The sequence below is a fragment of the Dasypus novemcinctus genome, chromosome 12 (genome assembly GCF_030445035.2).
Source record: "Dasypus novemcinctus isolate mDasNov1 chromosome 12, mDasNov1.1.hap2, whole genome shotgun sequence".
In the NCBI taxonomy this organism is placed as follows: Eukaryota; Metazoa; Chordata; class Mammalia; order Cingulata; family Dasypodidae; genus Dasypus; species Dasypus novemcinctus.
Window position 1 is genome coordinate 58,792,414 of NC_080684.1, and position 21,413 is coordinate 58,813,826.

Consider the following 21,413-nt stretch of genomic DNA (forward strand, 5'->3'; position numbering starts at 1 on the left):
ATCATGCTTTTTTTATCCACTCTGCCAAACTCTACCTTTTGATTGGAAATTTTAATCCATTTACATTTAAACTCACCACTGATAATGCAGGACATATTTTTTAGTTTGTCAACTAACTGCCAGTGCAAAGTACCAGAAATGGGTTCACTTTTATAAAGGAGATTTTTTTGGGGTAAATGCTTACAGTTCCAAGGCCCTGAAATATTGAAATGAAGGTACAGTCAAAGGTGATTCTCACAAAAGTCAGCCAACATTGATATTGTTGTCTGGCCATATGGCAAATTAAGATGGCTGCTGATCTCTGCCAAGGTTTCCCTCTTCCTGGGGCTTCTCTATTTTTCTGAAGTCTTCTTTCTCACAAAACTGGATTAAATATGGCAAAGCTCTCTTTTCTCCATTTATATTAGACTGAGCAAGAGAAGGGAGACTCAACCCAAGTCACACCTCACTGACATAGTTTAATTGAAAGGGTCTCATACCCACAGTAATTAATTAGTTCATAAACATAATCTTTCTCTTTTGGGGATTCATAAAAGAATTTCAAACTGCCACAACTTTCTTCTGCCATTTTTCTACTTAACCTTTGTAAGTCTTATGCCTCTTTTATCCCTTGATTCGTCCACTAATGCCTACTTTTAGATTTATTTGATTTTTGTCTTGTACCATATTGAGTACCTTATCTTTTCTATATGGATATAAATTTTCACATATTTTCCTTGTAGTTACCATGGGATTAAAATTTAAAATTCTAAATTTTATCATATTAGGTTTGATTTCAACTTGACTTCAACAGGATAAACACATATTTTTCCTATACCTACTGTCCCCCCACCAGTTTTTGTACTAGTTACCACTTACATCCTTGTACATTACATGTCCAAAAACAAAGATTTATCATTATTTTTTATGCATTTGCATTTAGCACCTATAGGAAATAAGAAGTCGAGTTGGATACCAAACAATACAATATTATAAAATGGCATTTATAATTACCCAAATGGTTACTTTTATTGCAGGTCCTTATTTCTTTATGCTACTCTGAACCACTGTCTAGTGTTCTTTCTTTTTAGTCAGATGAACTCCCTTTAGCATTGCTTGTAAGACAGGTCTAGCGGTGATGAACTTCCTCAGCTTTTGTTTATCTGTGTCATTTTTGAAAGAAAATATCACCAGATATAAAATTCTTGGCTGACAGCTGTTTTCTTTCAACACTTTAAGTATCTTCAGATGAGAAATTGACACTCAATCTAATTGGAACTCCCTTGTACAAAACAATTTTCCTTTGCAGCTTTCAGACCTCCTTGTCCATTGAACTTGATAGAGTGATCAACATATGGCATGGTGTGTTTTTCTTCATATTTACTGAGTTTAGTGTTCTCTGGTCTTATTGAATGTGCATATTCATGTCTTTTGCTAAATTTAGAAGTTCTCTGTCATTATTTCTTTGAACATTCCTTTGCCCCTTTATTCTTCTTCTGGGAGTCCCATATGCCTGACGGTGTTCCAGAGGAGTCTTAGATTATTTTCACGACTTATAATTATTTTTTCTTTCTGTTCCTCAGCCTGACTCATTTCAGTTATCCTGTCTTTGAGCTTGCTGATTCTTTCTTCTGCCAACTACAATCTGCTATTGAAACCCTCCTAGAAATTTGTCATATCAGGAATTTTGGTCTTCATCTTCAGTGTTTTTGTTTCATTCCTTTTTAAGACAAACAGAATCTAAAGGATGAGATTTTTGGTTGGTTATGGGGTTTTGGGAATTGATTCTCAAACATGATTAGATTCACAGGCACTAATAACTCTATTTACAACAATCAAGACTGCACTGATAATCCATGCTGTGAGGTGGCAAACTATCACTACTGGAAAAAGCTACTCAAATGCTTTTAAGAAGCAAGACACTGGGTGACAATGTTTTTGACACCTTAACAAAGTGTTATGGAGTTAAAAAAGTATAATGATATTGGTTGGTTGTTTCTAAATATGCTGGATATAGTTGTAAAAGAAAGAGATGCACTAACTTCAAATTCCCCACTTAAGCACCACATGAAGGACATGAAAGTTTCTACATGTGCCCTGAAAAAAGAAATTTTGTGTGTGTGTAGGCTGCAGTCTTGAGATTTCTTATTACCAGACCCAAAGTCTCATTAAATTAAGGTGAATTCCCAACCTAGTGAGGGCACTGATTGGAAAAGAATGAGATCCTAAAATTGGAATGGGGACATATGGGTTGATAATGATGAGCGTGCGAACAATGAAACCATAAATTCTGCTGAGTCTTTGCCAGATAAATCTGTTATGCCTGCCCTGAGGAATCAGCCATCCAATCTCCACCTAAAGAAGTTAACCCTACCAGACTTGATAAATCTCTAACAACCACCCCTAAGAGATCAGCCCTCACACCTCTGTTTGAAAAGATTAATCCTTTTTCAACAGATAAACTGCAGTGGAATGCAGCAGCTGGCTTTCAAAACATTTCTAATTCTTCTCATGACCCACCCACCCCCAACATCCCTCTTTTCTTCCAGTTCTCAAGGTAGACTGAAGTCTCAACAGGCCCCCAAAAGAATTACAAAGTGTGACACATGAGGATGTGCACTACACTCTAAAAAACTGCATGATTTTACCAATTCATATAGATAGTAATCAGGGGAATATATGTGAGAATTGATATTAAGGATGTGGGATAAGGGTGGAAGGAACAAAAAGCTGGATCAGGCTGAATTTATTGATACAGGCCAATTAGGCAGAAATTCTGGATCAGTGTTAAAGTTAGAGGCATTACAACAGGCTCTAACAGTTTCTTCAGGTGGTTGGTTGAAGCATGGACCAAAAAGTAGTACACTGCCTGAAGCTGAAATGCCAGAACTGCTCAGGAACAATGTAGGGGAGGAAATCCAAAGGCTTAGAGAGATTGGAGGGTTAGAGTACATTTATCATGTAAGACTTGCTCACTCACCTCAGTAATATCCAAATACAGGGAAGTAGACTTAGCCCAATGGATGGGGCATCCGCCTACCACATGGGAGGTCCACGGTTCAGTTCAAACCCTGGGCCTCCTGACCCATGTGGAGCTGGCCCATGCGCAGTGCTGAAGCACGCAGGGAGTGCAGTGCCACACAGGGGTGTCCCCCGCATAGGGGAGCCCCATGCACAGGGAGTGCGTCCCATAAGGAGAGCCGCCCAGCGCGAAAGAAAGTGCAGCCTGCCCAGGAATGGTGCCGCGAACACGGCGAGCTGACACAGCAAGATGATGCAACAAAAAAAGAAACACAGATTCCTTGTGCCACTGATAAAGAGAGAAATCAGTCAAAGCAGAACGCAGCAAATGGACACAGAGAGCAGACAACTGGGGGGGGGGAGGGGGAAGGAGAGAGAAATTAAAAAATATATATATCCAAATACATCTTTCACCAGGATTATGAGGAATAATTTGTGAGACTAACTCCATCATTCCTGAAGAACTCTATGGTTGCTCTTCTAATAGGTCAGATGTTACTGTGGGAACTGCTGTCACTGAATTTGCATGCTTAAACACAACAGGGATAGTCAGATCCCAGGTTGGCAGAACCCAAGAGGCATTACTTAATCACCAAAGATAAGGTGGGCATGGCTGCCATAATGGAGAGAAGCCTCTAAATTCTTACTTGATCTGCACAAGCAGAAGAATTCTAGGTCAAGTGAGCAAAAGCCTCACTTGAATTACAGAGAGTTGCTGCCCCTTAATTTCCAGGCCTCAGATAGTTGACAGACCCAAAGCCCCTTGTAAAAAGGGAAGGCCAGTTCCCTTTGGGGAAGGACCCTGTTAACTGCCAAAAAATTTATACTATTAATCATCCTCCCAAACTTCCTCAAAGAGATTTATGGCCTTTTCCTAGGATACTGGTGCATTGGGAAAAAGGAAATATTCGGACAAGGATTATTAGACACTGGTTCAGAAGTAGCATTAATTCTGAGACCCAACACATAACAGTGGTCCACCAGTCAGAGTAGAAGATTATGGAGTTGACATGATCAATGGAATTTTAGCCTAGTCCATCTCACAGTCCATTCTGCAGTATTTCCCCAGTTCCAGAATGCATAATTGGAACAGACACACTCAGCAACTGACAGAATCCCCACACTGGATCCCTGACCTATGGAGTGAGGGCTTCTTTGGTAGGAAAGGCCAAGTGGAAGCCATTAGAACTGCCTCTACCTAGCAAAACAGTAAATCAAAAGCAATACCATGGAAAGCGGATTTGGCTCAACTGATAGAGCATCCACCTACCACAAGGGAGGTCCAGGGTTCAAACCCAGGGCCTCCTGACCCATGTAATGAGCTGGCCCATGCACAGTGCTGATGTGCACAAGAAGTGCCGTGTCAGGCAGGGGTGTCCCCTGCATAAGGGAGCCCCACACACAAGAAGTGCGTACTGTAAGGAGAGTCACCCCATGGGACAAAAGCACAGCCTGCCCAGGAGTGGTGCCACACACACACAGAGCTGATGAAGCAAGATGAACACAACCAAAAGAGACACAGATTCCCAGTGCCACTGACAAGAATACAAGCAGACACAGAGAGCAGACAACTTGGGGGCGGGGGGGAAGGGGAGTGAAATAAAATCCTTTAAAAAAAATTTTTTTTAATTTTTTTTAAAAAGCAATACCACATTCCTGGAGAGATTGCAGACATTAGTAGTACCATAAGGATTTGAAGGATATAGGGGGTGGTGGTTCCCATCACATTCCCTTTTCAATTCTCCTATTTGGCCTGTGTAGAAAAGAGTTGAAACTTGGAAGATGAAAGTGGATTACTATAAACGTAATCAGACAGTGACTCCAATTGCAGCTGTTGTTCCAAATGTGGTATCACTGCACGAGCACATCAACACATTCCCCTGGTTCCTCGTATACAACTATTAATATGGCGAATGCTTTTTTCTCAATTTCTGTTAGTAAAGACCTCCAGAAACTGTTTCCTGCTGGCGAGGCCAACAATACACCTTCACTGTCCTACCTTAAGGGGGGTATCAACTCTCCAGCCCTATGTCCTAATCAAGTCCAGGGACCCTGATCATCTTTCCCTTCCATAATACATTATACTGGTCCATTATATTGATGATATGTTGACTGGACCTAGTGAACAGAAAGTAGCAACTACTTTAGACTTATTGGCAAAGCATCTGTGAGTCAGAGGATGGAAGATCTAGTTGGTATCTTTGGTGTTTAGAGACAACATATTCCTCATTTGGGTGTGCTACTGTGGCCCATTTACCCAGTGACCAGAAAAACTGCTAGTTTTGAATGAAGACCAAAACAAGAGAAGGCTCTCTGACAGATCCAGGCTGTTGTGCAAGCTGCTCTTCCACTTGAGCCATATGATCCAGCAGACCCAATGATGCCAGGGTGTCCGCAGCAAATAGAGATACAGTCTGGAGCCTTTGGGAGGCCCCCATAGGAGAGTCTCTGCCTTCTGGCTGGGTCTGATGAAAGCAAGAGACAGACACAAAGAGATACACACAGAAAAAGGGAGCTGCCATGTTTGATTCTGCCACATGAGAGAGAAGAGACTCCAGTTTTGCCCACAGCTGAGCTGAAATGAGAGAAACCCCAAGAAGCTCAAAGTGCAGGGGTCCATGGAAGAGGTCCGGTAAGAGGCAAGCCCTTTGCCAGGTTTGTCTACAGCTGCAGAAAGGCTATCTTGCTTCACTACTTGGCAGGTGACTCTGGTGAGACAGCACCTCTTATGGTGCCTCAAGTAGGGCCTTTCACTGCCTTGGAACTGTAAGCGTTTACCCCAAACGTATCCCCTTTATTTAAAAAAGTTAATCCATTTCTGGTACTTTTTAGCTGCAGCCCTTGGCAAACTAAAACAATCACCGTTTAAAAACCATCCATACCAATCCATGCACCAGTCTTATTCTTAAATATATAATTCATGTATATATGTGAGAATTTTAAAAATTATAACAAGCCAGCTTAAAATAATATATCTATTATGTTCTTTTTATTCTAGTACAGTCTGGAATTTCCCAATAAGAAAACAGCAGTTGAATAAACAATAAATATTTGCTTTACTCCAAGTATTTTTAAGATAAAAAATAAGATGTCAAAAAATAAAAACAAATAAAAATGTCAAATACTAATGAAATGAAAAAATTGAGGCTATATTTCATCTTATTACAAAGTACATTTTCATCAACTCACACAGCCAAAACGGACTCAGAAAGCTCATTAAAGTCAAGACAATCACAAATAAACTAGACAACTCAGTATAATGTGGTAGCTAAAAGGACTAGCATTAAGATGGAGTTGAAAAAGGACAACCACCACACCATGGAGCCTAGAGTGATTACAACTGAAAATGGGAGGATTGCATCCAGCATCCAGGTGGAATCTGAGCCTCCTCTTGACATAGAGGTGCAATGGACACAACCAATCCAATGTCCACATAGAAGAGGTGGCATTGGATTGGGAAAAGTGGACATAGTGGACGAAGGGTATGGGGAAAGGCAGGAAGAGATGAGAGGTGGAGGCGTCTTCGGGCATGGAGCTGCCCTGGATGGTGCTTCAGAGGTAATCACCGGACATTGTAAATCCTCACAGGGCCCACTGGATGGAATAGAGGAGAGTATGGGCCATGATGTGAACCAATGTATATGAGGTGCAGAGGTGCCCAGAGATGTACTTACCAAATCCAATGGATGTGTCATGATGATGGGAACGAGTGTTGTTGGGGGGGGGAGAGGGGGGGTGGGGGGGGGGGGTTGAATGGGACCTCACATATATATTTTTAATGTAATATTATTACAAAGTCAATAAAAAATAAAAAAATTAATTAAAAAAAATAAAAAAATAAAAAAATAAAAGGACTAGCATTGAAGGATAGGTATTGAAGCCAAAGGTCAAGTTAAATCTCAAATTCAAATCCTGGCTCTACTACCTACAATTTATCACCTACTAGTACCACCTACTACTAATTTGTGCTTCAGTTTTATGATTTCTATAAAAAAGGACAAGAAAATTGCCTGATTTTTAGGATTGCTGTGAGGATTGAATGTGATAATATGTGTCAAGTGTTTCTCCAGCAGTACCTGGTACATAGTAAGCAATCAACAAATATTAGCTATTATTATAACCTACCATTCCCACTTAAAAACCCCTTTAAGAGCTATAACAATCTTCCTCTGAAGCTATCAAGTTTTTAACAAATCAAAAGCATTTCCTTCTTATCTAAAAACAGTCTTCCTCCTTTAAAACCATTTCCTCTCTTATTCAGTCTTTTGTGAATATGGTTAACTGTCTTCTTTAAAATTTAAAGACTCTTAATCTTTTATAATAAAATTCCCATCTAAGTATTATACAAAGGACATAAAGTATAATGAAAATTTGAGATTGTTAAAAGAATAAAGCTTTAGATAAGAAATGATGCAGAAGACTATCAGCCTGCTTTAAAAAAATGGATTCTAAAATAAAACACAGCAGGTAGACATCCTTCATGGTTGTACTCACTTATATCACTAATAAAAAAGAGTATGTTTTTATGAGATTTTTTTCACAATAGCATGAAAACCCGTTTCTTCAGAAAAATGAATAGAGAGCTGGCATAAAAAGTCAAGGGCAATTTATTCAAAAAAATTCTGTGAAGAAGAAAAGCATAAAGACTTAGATTTTTCAGTCCCACCCATCCCTTACTTAAAGGTTTAAAAATTTGAGGTATTTAGCATTTCTTGCGGTCTGCAGCATTAGAAAGTAATAAAATTAAGCCTCATTTCTATCAGAAAACATCAAGTTTGCTTGAAAGAAAACATTAATCTAAACTTTTGACACTGATAAATTTAAAGATAATATCATGGGTCAACTGAACTCGAAGACCAATATATATGAGAGTTCATAATAAACAAATCAAAATATTGTTTAAGGAGCCAGAGACAAAGAAATTGTTTAAATAATTAAATATTTGTTGAATTCCTCCTATGTATTAAATATTTAAGTAGGTACTTTCTACACATTATATAATTTAATTCTTCCAACAACCATGTAGGGTAGAGATAACTCCTCATTTTACAAATGACGAAACTAGGGCCCAGTGACTTGCCAAAGGGCATGCTGCCTATATAATATGTGGAGTCAGAATTCTAATTAGAAATTGTTGACAACCCCTGTTCTTAGCTTTCACCGTACCACTGTCACTTCCAAAACTCAAGTACTCTAAATCTTAGCTCTTATAAGGCATTTCAAACTTATTATCTGAGAAGAGGCAACAGTTGTGAGGAGAGAAAAATTCTTCATAATGTTACACAAAAGACTCACTGCGCTGAATCTGACATGGCTCACCTAGTTCAATTTAAACGCTTTGATCCATGCTGTCTACACACTTAAAACATCCATTTACCTCCAGAAACACAGCTTTCAGTAAGACCTAACTCAAGAATCACCTCCTCCAAGATAGTTTCCCAGATTAAATAACCTGCTCTCTGCCTCCCAAGTTAACATCCCTCCTTCTCATTGCTTATATTTAGTTTGGACTATATTATCACATATTTCTCTTCATTCCCCAGTCATATACCTAGAACTATATTTTTCATTCAATAAATATTAAGCATTTGGAGCTTCAATGGTGAGCAAAACAGACAAGGTCCTAGCTGGTCAAAGAAAGCCTATGTTATCTGGAACTTTGTCAATAAAGTTAAAAATAGCATAGGGTATAAGAGTATGATGTTGCAGGATAAGGATTCCTTCCTAAAAGGTTTCTGACCAAAGTTCTCTCTTCCAAACTTTTCAGGGAGAAAACTCCCTTCTACAATGCCTTCCAAATTAGACCTTCAATCTCATGCCTTTGTGAGTGTATATACACAGGGTGGGGGGGGAGGGAGTGAGAAGGAAGAGAATAAGGATAGATCTAAAATCTCTCAGGGATGGTTTCCCAAATACATGCGTGAAATATGCACACAACCTTCGTCCAGACATCGCCTTGTATTCCATTCACAAGGGAACTATATTTAAGACACAAGTGCTCCACTCAGTCTCTCCATCCATCTCCGTATACACCAGCCAACTTCATTAGAAGTAGTATATAAGGAAACAAAAAAGAAAAAAAAAGTAGTGTAGTTTTCAGAGGCTTTTTTATTCAAGTTGTATTTATGTCTTATAAGTAGGTCTTACTCATAAGAATAAGACAGGAAGCAGATGTTGCTCAAGTATTTGAATGCCTGTCCCAAATATAAAAAGCCCTGGGTTCAATCCCCAATACCTCCTTAAAAAAAGAAAGAACAAGGCAGCACCTACATCTTCTACTTTTGAATCACGTGGTGCTCCAAGATCACTGCTTTGAATGTTTCCGACTTTGGATACTATAACATCAATATGAAAATATAATACTTCTGGTATTGTTATTAGGATAAAACTTCCAAAAATAGTATCAGAAAACTTGATCTAAATATCAATTCCTTATCTTGTCATTCATTTCTCAATTCAAGTAACATACTTTAGAAGGATTACATATGACCCAAACCAAATTTAAATGTCCTATGATCACTCACTATTAAAAGAAATCCTTTAGAGAGAAATATCCTTTTTTTATGCAGATCTTGTAAAGTCATAATGTTATGTTTTTTTTCTTTTCTTAAGTAAACTTTATTTTTATTTAAAAAAATTATTAAAGAAGCTGTAAGTTTTTGGAAAAAAATCATACAGAAAATACAGAAATCCCATATACTATTCTCCTCCCAGCCCATTAACACCTTACATTAGTGTGGTACCTCTGCTGCAATTGATGAAAGAATATTAATAGTACTATTAACTATAATACATGGTTTACATTAGTGTTCCCTATTTGTGTTTTACATATATCTACATATGTTATTTTGACATACAGTCTATTTTCTTTATACTAGTAACTATATACAATTATTTTTCCCCTTTTAGCCACATTCAAATATATAATTCAGTGCTATTATGTTCACAATGTTGTGCTCCCATCACCACCATTCATAAATCAAAGCAAACGGAAACATAACTTAATAAACAAAATTGTATATTTATCCCCACAGTATATTTTAACACCCTCAATTCAAAAATAGAATCAAAATTGAATCAAAATTGAATCAAAAATTGAATCAAAAAATCTAAATATTGCCAAACTTATAAATGCCATAAATTTGTTGTAAGAAAAATAGTTGCTACTAAAATGCAATTAACATTCTAACTGAAAAATATAGCAACATTTTCCTATAGGTAAGAGATATAATAAACATTATAATTCAATCAAAGAGAAATAAACCATGACCATTTTTAATTAAACAGGCATTTTTAAGCACATATGTATGTATAATGCATTGTGGCTCAGATTATCCACATGGAATTTGAACTCAACAACTTAATCTCTATAATTAACGACCTAAAAGGTAGTTCTTATGTTTCATCAATTCCCTTTCTTAGCTTCTTTAACAGGCATATAGTAGTCATTCAATACATAGATGCTATCAAAATACAGGTAACAAAAATTTGAAGGTAGTTGTACTTCTAATAGGTGCTTTTAAATCTCATGGCCTTTTTCCTTCCCCAACCCATTTTATAAAACAACCATGATCTTAATAATTTCACTGTAAAATGGGTTCTAGCAAGCACAGAAAATTATAACATTCTCTCAGCATAATCAAGTTAGACTAAACAGGATGGTATGAAGAAAACCTAAGAAGCAATTCATCCACGTTCCTCCACAATTTATGCTGTTCCTAGCATCCTGGGAGAGGAAAAATCTACTTTAAATAATTATTTGAAAAGACCTAAGGTAACATTAATTTGAGGATGTATTTCAGGTGAAAGTTAATTTCACCTGAATAATAAATTCTATAACCATTCTATAAGACATTTAAGTCTTCCAGTAGTAGAAAGCAAAACTTCTTTATATTATTTATTTAAAGCCAATATGCTTATATCAGTTTTATCACCTAAGTAGGAGCCCAAATTACCTATCATTTCAGACTGCATTGGGATGAAATGAAATTAGTTAACGTTCAGCAACTCAGATCTCTCTCAAAAAGAGAGTTAAATGGCTTTTGTGAACGGAAAATCTGCTTATACTGTCCCCTCGCCTCAGCTAATCTTGAATGGGTGTTTCAATGAACCAAAAGCATGCTACATGTGAAGAATCTTGGGACCTGAATCTACTCTTGAGAGAGCTTAAAAATAAGAGCAAGGGCTTCTTAACAAGGTGTTGGTGAGCTTGAATTGAAATTTTTTTAAAAAAATTATTCTTGTGGGGACGTGTCGGTGCGGGTGTGATATATTTATTAAATAATACAGCGTAGTGTGGACTTAGTAATGGGTCCGTAGTTTTCACCTGATAAGCAAAGGGGTCCGTGGAATAAAAATGATCAAGAACCCCTGGTCTCGATAAAAGACGTCGTGCCACTCGGCTCTGCAAAGGCAGGTGCGGTCTGCGGTGCGCGGCACAGCCTCCTCTGGGGCTATCACAGGAAAACGGGAGCCTCGCCTTAACAGAACTAAGCGACAAAGCGCCGATTCTCCCGGGTGCTGGAGCTTCCGGCGAGACCCTGCCGTCCGCCCAGTCAAACTTCAGGAAAAGGAGACACTCTGGGCGGTCAAAAAACGCGAACAGACTCCCGCCCATGCTCTCCAGCCGTGGCTCCTCCTTTGGGCCCCAGCTTTTAGAACCCCAACTCCAAAAGGGACAAAGAAGCCAAAGAGGAACTCCCTGGCGCTGAGTGGTCGGAAGTCCCCGCCGGCCCGAGCTCAGAACGTGGGGTTAAGGGGGTGCAGTCGCCGGAGAGGCGGGGACCCCTCGCCTCTGACTCAGGGATCCGCGCGACACTCACCGGTGCGGAGCCCCAGGAGAGGCGGAGCGCAGGAGGCCGGTTCCTCCCGGGTCGGGGTGGCGCCGGGGGTGGGGGCCCGGCACGCGTCCGTTCGGACCCTAACTTCTGTCGGTCGCTGTTGCTGGCAGCAGCTGGGGCGCGAGCCCACACGGAGGGCGCTGTCTCGCCGCAGCGGAGGAGCAGTCGGCTCTGCCCGCAAGATGGGCGGGAACTCAGGTCCCGAGGTCTACAGGCCAGGGCGGGCCCCCTCCTTCCCTCCGTCCGCCCGCTACCGGAGGCCGCTGCTACCGCAGCCAAAGCTAACGCTGCAGCCGCTCTGGCTGCCGCTAACACAGCCGCCCGCCGGGTACACGTCGCGGCCTAATGTTGTCATCGGCCGCGTCGCCGCTCCTCTGGGTACCCCAAGCCGCCACGATCCTTCACATTCTAGCGTCCCCCACCCTCGGCCCCGCCCCCGACTCGCGGCCACCGGCCACACCCCCTTCCCGTCACGTGACGACCCGCGGAGGCGGGGGCCTAGTCGCCCTATTGGTTAGGCGGGAGCAAGCCGCGCGGGAGTAACTGTCAACACCTTGCCCCGCCAGAGTATTTTCACGGCCAAACCGCCTCTGCAGACCCGTGGGCGGCCTTCGGAGCCGAGCCCACCATCGTGGGCCTCGCACTTGCTGACCTGCCGAGGCGAGGCCTTCTGGACCCATCGTCTCGAGCCCGTTCTAGTCTGAGGAGATGGCACAGCAGAGCTCCCTAGTGAGGGCTCACTGCACCCCCACGTCCACTCTGAGGTCTAAGCGTGAGACCCGCCTCCCCAACCTCGGACTTGATTGAAGTTCTAGGCAAAGAGAAAAAGAAAGCACCGTAGTGTACACCATCTGACTTTCAGTAACTACTGTTCCTATTTCTAGTAGCACGTTAATTGTGGCCTTTAATTTACAGTTTTCTTCATTAGAGGTTTTTATTTGTGAAGGAAGGATGATGCATTTCAGTCATGCCTGCGTGAAAATAGCACAACAAATTTATTTTTGTTCCTAGTCATGTTCAGGATCCAAGGTGCCAGTTTTCAGTAATTAAGTTTTACAGTGTGTTAGGTTGGTGGCAGTTTAAACAGATACACAGGAATTTGGCATTGCATTACATTTTATAAATATAAAGTCTAATTCTTGCTTTTATCAAGTACCTTAACTTTTGGACTTAACCTGTTTGCCTTTCCTTTTAGTGATGGTGCAATGAATCCTCTCCCAACCCTATTGATGTGAGAAAAAGGGTAGAATGCTTGTCACTAAAAGAAAGAAACAACACAGAAATAAATGAGGTGGAGGAGCAGAAAGATCATCAAATCCTGCTAACCATGAAGGCAAATGAGACAGCTTTCCTAATAACTAAACTCAGTTTGTAAATCATTTTTCCTTCCTATCCAGAACTAAGGTTTTTTCTTACTCAATTCTCATCTTTACATTTTCTTGATATGTTAGAAGACATTCTGATCAACTGGATACTTTGAAATGCACAAGCAATCAAGTTTGGCCTATATAATTCTTAGTATTAATATATTTCATAGAAGCTCTAAGACTCACCATTATTCCATGTTCCCAAGAAGGAAAAAAAACACTGCTGTTTACAATAAACCAAGTCACTGATTTGTTCAGATACATCTTGAAATCAGTGATGTTAAAATGTGAAAAACAGGAAACGGACTTGGCCCAGTGGTTAGGGCAGCCAATCCGCAGTTCAAACCCCAGGCCTCCTTGACCCTTGTGGAGTTGGCCCACGCGCAGTGCTGATGCCGCAAGGAGTGCCCTGCCACACCGGTGTCCCCCGCGTAGGGGAGCCCCACTCGCAAGGAGTGCGCCCCGTAAGGAGAGCCGCCCAGCGAGAAAGAAAGTGCAGCCTGCCCAGGAGAGTCACTGCACACACAGAGAGCTGACACAAGATGACGCAACAAAAAGAGACACAGATTCCTGTGCCGCTGACAACAGAGGCGGACAAAAAGAACACGTAGCAAATGGACACAAAAAACAAACAACTGGGGCAGGGAGAGGGGAAAGGGATAAAAATAAAAATAAATCTTTTTTTAAAAATGTGAAAAACAATGAGTCTTCGAATCTGAGATATGCTAATAAACTACTGTTCAAATTAGGAAAAGATTCTGCCAGGTTCTGTTCTGAAAGTCTCCAAGATTGTACTTGTAGTTCAGATAAACTTGGAGAATGACAGTATTTCAGCAAAGCTAGTAACTTTCAACACTTTGAAATTTGTCTCCAATTTTCTAGACTAGTGTTTTTCAAACAGTGACTCAAAAACTAGTTTTATTTGTTAATTAAATAGGATAGAATTGAATAGAATATTTTTAAAACTCAGAATGTATCATATCTAGTAAGTGTCAGAATTGCTTTGTGAAACTTTTGTTTCACCTGGAGGTGAGGGGGAGAGGAGGTGTGAAGATTATGTATCCTGTGTTGTGATTTAAAATGTATTTCTTACTGTGAATTGGAATCAAATAGATTTGAAAAAGAATGTTTCTAGAGCATAGATAGCATGCCAAGTATACTATCTAAACTCTGTTTCCCTGGTGCTTTTCCCTTATTTTAGCAACTGAGACCACAGATTAGGAAAAGGAGGCAAGTTGCTTTACCTAATCCTCTCTTGCCTCAGCCCTAGTGTCTTATATTGGCTGTTGAAAATATAATCATTGGTTGAAATGGAAAGCACTATACTGGAAGCAAGTAGGCCTAGGTTACAGAGTTGTCTAATTACCAAGTGCGACTAGGTAATTATTCTCTGCGTTTCAAGTTCTGATAAACTACATGTTCTTTAAGGGATGCTCCTCAATCTTTTTTCCAATGGCTGACACTTAGGTTTGAAACAAACAGCCATGGTATACCCAGGATTATGCAAATTCTTAACTAGCTATAACTCCTTTCAACCCCACTCAAAAAAAAAAAAATCAATGCAAGTGAGAATAAAGATATAAGAAAACAAATGCAAGTGTATCTTTCACTATCTTCTGTCCTTTACGTTTCACAAATAGCTGGATTTTTACATTCCTCACAACTAATTGCAACATAATGATATATCTTTACAGTTTTAAAAATTCTCTCCTGTTGTGGGCCTTCCAAATATTCTCAGATTTCAGGAAATAAATCATTCAATCTAGCATTTTCAGTGTAATCACAACATAAAAGCTGAAATTGTAATATGGGATTTTGCACTGTTACTGAAAAATACCCAATAACTCCCATTTGCTCTTTTAAGAGATATCCTGTAAGTTTGCTACTCTTAAAATGACTTTTAAGAATGACATTTTAAAATAAATTTTATATAACTGTCCAATTTTAACTCAAATGAGAATTCTGTCTTCTTTGCCTAGTGATTAATTATTCAATTCTGAGAATAAAAAGTTATGTTTTCCAAATCAGTTTAAGCACTGACAAGCACTGACAAGCTAGATGATCTTTCCCACAGAATGTATTTTGACCCTGATCTAGAATGAGAGAGGTATGGCTTGAGATTTTTTTTCACTTTATCCTATCCAGTTAGACAATGTTGCCAAAGGTTGCTAATCAGGAGATAAACTACAAACTTCTTTTTTCTGGAAGATTGAAATTGAGAGCATTGAGGTAGTCAACATAATTTTCAAGATTGTAGTGGGTTGTATTATTAATCACAAATATTCACTCCCCCCACTCCCACCACGACCATGGGCGCTTGATCATGTGACTTGCTTTAGCCAATGGTTTGTGAGTAAATGTGACACATGCTGTGTTGAAGAAATTTTAAATATGAAGGCAAGATTCAGGTCAATCTCTTGCTTTTGTGCTGTCTGTCTTGAGAAAGACATGTCCCAGACAGAAGTTGTTTCTTTAGCCTGGGTCTCAAAATAATAAAATAACTGGAACAAACCCAAAACTGACCCTCATCCTGGAGCAGTACTACAGCAGCTGATCCATAGCTACTGATGTAAAACATTAGCGAAACATAGTGTTGTTATAAATCCCAGAAATTTTTGAGGTTGTTATACAACCCAACCTAGTGAATCATCCAAAGTGAATTCGAGCCAACAAATTAGTGGTTCCAAGATTAAATGTACTATAGAACAATAGTTAAACTTTTTTAAAATAAATAAATAAAAGGTATCTACAAACTAGTCAACCAGATAGTTGGTAAAAATTCAGCCAAATTTTACACTAAAAAAAGTGGCTTATTTATAAATCTATAGATTTGCTTGCAAAATATTTGCAAATTGAGTTAAAGCAGTTCTATTTGGTATTATTTGTCTTAAAGGAATATCCCTTGAGGAAAATTTGGATAATACAACAAAATATAAAGAATATAGGCTTCTGTTTCTGGTAATATCATGGACTAGACATTTAAATCCATTAAAAGCAAAATGCCACCCTGAAAACAGAAAGATTGGAAAAATATTTTTTTAATCTTTGTTAAATATGTTGATTAGCTAGCATTAAGGTAAGAAATTATTAAGTCAAAAACACCAAGTGGAAAGAAGGAAAAATAAAAAGAGAATTTTTTTTTTTTAAAGCACACACACACACACAGAAAAACAAGTGAAGGTAGGAACTAGAGTTAAGCAGAGCCTAAACACAGCTTTTACCTTCAAGGCATTTGCCAAACCCAGTTACTAGGAGATTTGGATTTAGTGGCCTTACAAAAGACAAAACCCATGACCCTGTCCAATATGAAAAGTCTAAGGACTGTCCCCCAAGACGTGCACACACACAAAACTGAATTTCTGGTGATTATTCATTCAGTGTAATAAACTTGCCCCTTCTTACACACATACTGCTCTCCCTGAGTCTGCAAAGAAAACTGTCGCACAAAAACTGTCACACCTAGAGGACATAGGAAAAACAAAATCATATCAAGAGTTGGGATCTACAATCTAGCTTCCACAAAAATATAACCTGGATCCATACTACCTGGTGATTCCCAAAACCCTCAAACTGATATTTAAGAATGATTCTTGACCAATAGTGCTCTCAGACACCTGGCAGATGCAAATGCCCATCTTCACTGGAGGAACCCTCTTCATTTTGAGCTATAAAGAATGACTATAAACAAAATTGTGAGAAAAATGAGCACCTCATAGTTTTTAAAAAAATCACAGAAGAAAATAAGGATATTAGGGGAAAACAGCACAAACAAAAGGCAAAAAAACAAAAACATTTAAAAGCACTTCAGATACTAGAATTATCAGTCACAGACTATAAAATAAGAAATATGAAAAAAAAGAATAAAAGACAACCTTGAAAATATGTGCAGGGAAGAAGAAACTGTAAAGAATGAATGATGATTGTTGGGGGGAAAAAAACAAATAGAATTTCAAGAAATAAAAAATATAAAATCAAACTAAATATTCCCCAGACAAGTTTAATCTCTTTGACACAAGAGAAGTACAAACTGGTGAACTGGAAGGTAGAGGTGTGAGAATTATCCCAAATGTAACAGAAAATGAAAATTAAATAAAAAATATATGATGCTTAAGAGACAAGGAAGTCTTTGTGAGAATATCTATAATCTTATTATAGCTCTAGGAGAATAGGAAAGAGCAAATGGGACAGAGGCAGTATTTGACAAGATAATGGTTGAACACTTCCCAGAACTGATGAAAGAATCCAACCGAAAAGACTTAGAAAACTTCGTAAATCCCAAGCAAGTTAAAAAATAATACACACTTAGACACATCATAGTGAAACTGCAAAAGAAAAGAAAGTCTTGAAAGCATCAGAGAGAAAATACAAATTATCCTCAAAGTCAGAAGGCTTCGACATCAATTCTTAGCTGAATTTCAAGCCTGCCAGCTTTCCTTAAGGAATTCAGACTTGCCAACCCCTACAATCATGTAGCCAATTCCTTATAATAAAGCTCTCAATCTCTATAAATTCCCTATGATATCTTTATATATGTGTGTGTGTGTGTGTATGTTTATGTGTATGCATATATATACTATTTGTAGACATATATATCCTGTTGACTCTTTTTCTTTGGAGAACCCTGACTGATGTTTCATCAGCAGACAGTGGAATATCTTCAGTGGGCTAAGAGAAAATGACTGTCAGCCTAGAATTCAATACCTGTTGAAAAGATCTTTCAAGAATGAGGCCAAAATACAGGTATTTTCAAGTAAGCCAAAGTAGAGTTCGTTACCAATAGATTCTTACTAAAGGAAAGTCTAAAGGCAGAAAATGGATGGTGTGAGACTTGAGAATAAAAGAAGGGCACTGAAAATGGTAATAGTTGGATAAATCTAAAAAACATTGACTATGCAAAACAGTAAGAATTGTTCAAATATTTTAATAATATTTTAAAAGGAAAAATAACAATCACTCATATGCCTAAAATTGGAAATATATCCAGCCAAATTCTCATTTTATACCTACTATAAAACAGATCTTGGAGGCGGACTTGGCCCAGTGGTTAGGGCATCTGTCTACCACATGGAAGGTCCCCGGTTCCCGGGCCTCCTTGACCCGTGTGCAGCTGATCTATGCGCAGTGCTGATGCGCGCAAGGAGTGCCATGCCATGCTGGGGTGTCCCCTGTGTAGGGGAGCCCCACGCGCAAGGAGTGCACCCCATAAGGAGAGCCGCCCAGCGCTAAAGAAAGTGCACCCTGCCCAGGAATGGCGCCGCACACACAGAGAGCTGACACAGCAAGATGACGCAACAAAAAGAGACACAGATTCCCATGCAGCTGACAACAACAGAAGTGGACAAAACAAGAACATGCAGCAAACAGACACAGAGAACAGACAACTGGCGGGGGGGGGAAAGAAATTTTAAAAAAACAGATCTCATCATACTATTTTATCCATTTGTACTATTGTCTCATTCCAGTATATGCCTTTAAAAGCAAAAACATTTCCATTTATTTTTCTTTTCTTATCCATATAGGAAAATCTGATTTAACATTTTATTGGTATCCTCTTTTTAAGTAACTGTACTTGTGCTGCATTTTAAGTGCTTTCCTTCATAATGACATTCTTTTTTCAAATTTGCATAATGTACCAACTGAAGATGATTTATTAATAGTCAGACTATGAAATTAGCATATATTTAGGAGATCATGATTTAGAGTAATAAAAAGCATAATTATATACTATTTTTCACAAACCATGATGCATTAATGATTCCTACCATAGAAATCTAAAAATGAAAGTTCATCATAACAAATTATATAATTATGTATTCACAGGTTAGGGACAATTAAGTCTTTTTGAAAGACTCTGCCTACTCTTTCCACCCACATTGCCTATTCAAAATTAGGTACTTGCTAAGACTTTTAACATCATCTGTAGAAATAGCCAGAAATTTATGCTCAGGGTATAAGGATTTACTCCTGAGTTTTAATTCATTTCAGAAGGCATCCTACTCAAAATAAATAACCTTTTTCTTCTTGATGGCTACTTAGACTACACATTCCCAGTTAAAATTTTTTCATTTCAATTTCAGGAAAGTATATAGAAAGCAGTTTATCACAATTATTTAAGCATTGAAGGCACAGAAAACATAATCCCTTAGATTTCCAAAGTCATAAATAGCTATTATGCAAAAAAATTACCTTACTTTTTAACAAAGGTTTACTCTCCTTTGCATCAACCATTCTACATTACATGAGATTATTCAAAACATACTTCTATGATACTTCTTTGATAAAATCAAATCTACAATTTCACAGCAGTCCGTCCAAATGACTTTTATTTCTTTACAAAATATATAAAAGGTCACATATTACTAGTATATATTATTCCAGTTAGCTATGTACTATGTGTCTTTATAGAATATTACAAACTTCCTGAGGCCACAAGTAATTCAATTTGTATGAATCAGATTGTGCATCAATTCATTAAATTTAATAAGTTATCAGTTCTTACTAGCTCCTAGACCCATTATGTTTACAGAAAAATTATCAGATATCTCTAGGATGCTCCACTTTAAATGAATAAGAATCTAGCAAAAGACTGTACCCTGTTAACCAACAGTATTTCAAAACTGTCATTTCTCCTATTCTCTACTGGGAGTAAAGGTGCCATATACACTTACAGCATTATCAAATAGCAGCCATCTGTCTACTATTCCCAACAAGGACAGGATCTACTTCAGTGCCTTCTGCCAGATGTCATAAGTATTCAGTATCTTTCTTACCTTTCCAGAATACTGGTGCCCAGAGATGACAAAGTAGAGAAAGAAGGTATCTGCCCTATACTTCGAATAAGCAGTCCACTGCATTCCTGTCAAGCTCTTCCCTCTGTTCTGGACCCTGTTTTTAGTGGCTTTCAATAAGTTTGTGTGGGAGCCTTACTTTTTCCTGATATTCTTAGATGAACAGCTGAGACCAGAAGCTAATCCCATTCCCCCAGTAAATTTTCTTTAACCTCTTAATCCCTGTAACACCCTCCTAGAAATGGACTTTAAATTCAGCACACCTCCATTAAGACTTTCTCTTTGACCATCAGCCTCTTTTCAGGGAGGATCAGTCACAGGATCCAGTCCTGAAAGAATCACATTGCTACTTACTCCCCACTAAATTCCTTCTATTGTCAGCCAAGTCTTGGGACCTGACATCATTTGCTTCTTAGCCTCCACCTCTTTCCTTAAATTACTATAAAAGTAGTACACCATGTGAACGCAATTATCTGAACTCTAGAGGAAAATGACCTGGTTTCTTAAACAAATAAAGGCAAGGGAAAAAAAGGGAGCGGGTTGGGGGGGGGGGGCTGTTATAAATTAAAAGATAATTCAATGTATCAACTAAATGAGATGTGTGAAACTTTTTTAGTTTTCTTCAAACCAAGTTTTTAGTTGAGACAAGGAAATATTAATGCTGACTGAATATTACATGATATTGAGGAATTTTTGTTAATTGTTTTAGGTGTGGTAATGGTAATGTGATCATGTGTTTTTTAAAAATGTTATTTTTTAGAGATAAGTACTCTAAAATGTAACCAGGCCCCTGCTTAAAAACAACAACAAAACCTTCAAAGTATGTTGCTTTCTTTTCTCTACTGCTAGGTCAGGTTCATGGTAATGTACTCTACTACTTTGTTATTTTCTACCCTTAAACAAATAGAGTAATCATTTCTTCCTTACCTGTCTATAATTTTTAAAAATTAGAGTATTCAAACCAAAAGTAACTCATGCTATTTACTTTTTGCTACAAACTTCTATTAACCCCCTGCGAAGGGCCTATCATCATATGGTCTGTGGTAATTAATCTGAGCATGTTAACATATTCAAATTTATATAAAGTATTCTGCAAATGCAGATTACTCTAGTGATGCTGAAAAGCAGATGTACTGATCTCCTTGGCATTCTCATGATTCAACTACAAATAGAATTTGAACAGATTCCAAATGCACAACTGTCAAATTCATAAAGAGTAGCAAAAAAATGTCAAGTAAAAGTTTAGACTTTGCCTTGAATAGCATTCACTGTTTTCTGTGGGAAAAAAAGGGAGATACTCTCTTAATGTTTTGTTTCTTTGGTGCTAATAGTTGACAAGAACTGAGTACTTTCATTTCTTGCATAGATATCCCCACTTGGCTAGCAATGATAACCCAAAAGTTGTTGTTAGTATAACT

General features: G+C 38.4%; 1 protein-coding gene and 1 long non-coding RNA gene across 15 annotated transcripts in view; one reads left to right on the forward strand and one right to left on the reverse strand.

The window, feature by feature from the left end:
• OSBPL8 (oxysterol binding protein like 8) overlaps window positions 1-21,413 on the reverse strand; it is a 273,463-nt gene that overhangs the window by 206,227 nt on the left and 45,823 nt on the right. For 10 of the 14 annotated variants that reach the window (XM_071218961.1, XM_058308454.2, XM_058308452.2 and 7 more), the window contains exon 1: window positions 11,823-12,267. The exons of 1 other annotated variant lie outside the window; for it this stretch is intronic. The gene's annotated coding sequence lies outside the window, so the exon portion shown is untranslated. Of the gene's footprint in view, window positions 1-11,822; window positions 12,284-21,413 lie in introns of those variants that run through there. 3 more of the 14 variants (XM_071218964.1, XM_071218962.1, XM_071218959.1) reach the window with 2 other exon arrangements.
• On the forward strand, window positions 12,365-13,653 carry LOC131280621 (uncharacterized). The gene is made up of 2 exons (XR_009188287.1): window positions 12,365-12,701; window positions 13,036-13,653. It is a non-coding gene; the product is annotated as an uncharacterized lncRNA (long non-coding RNA).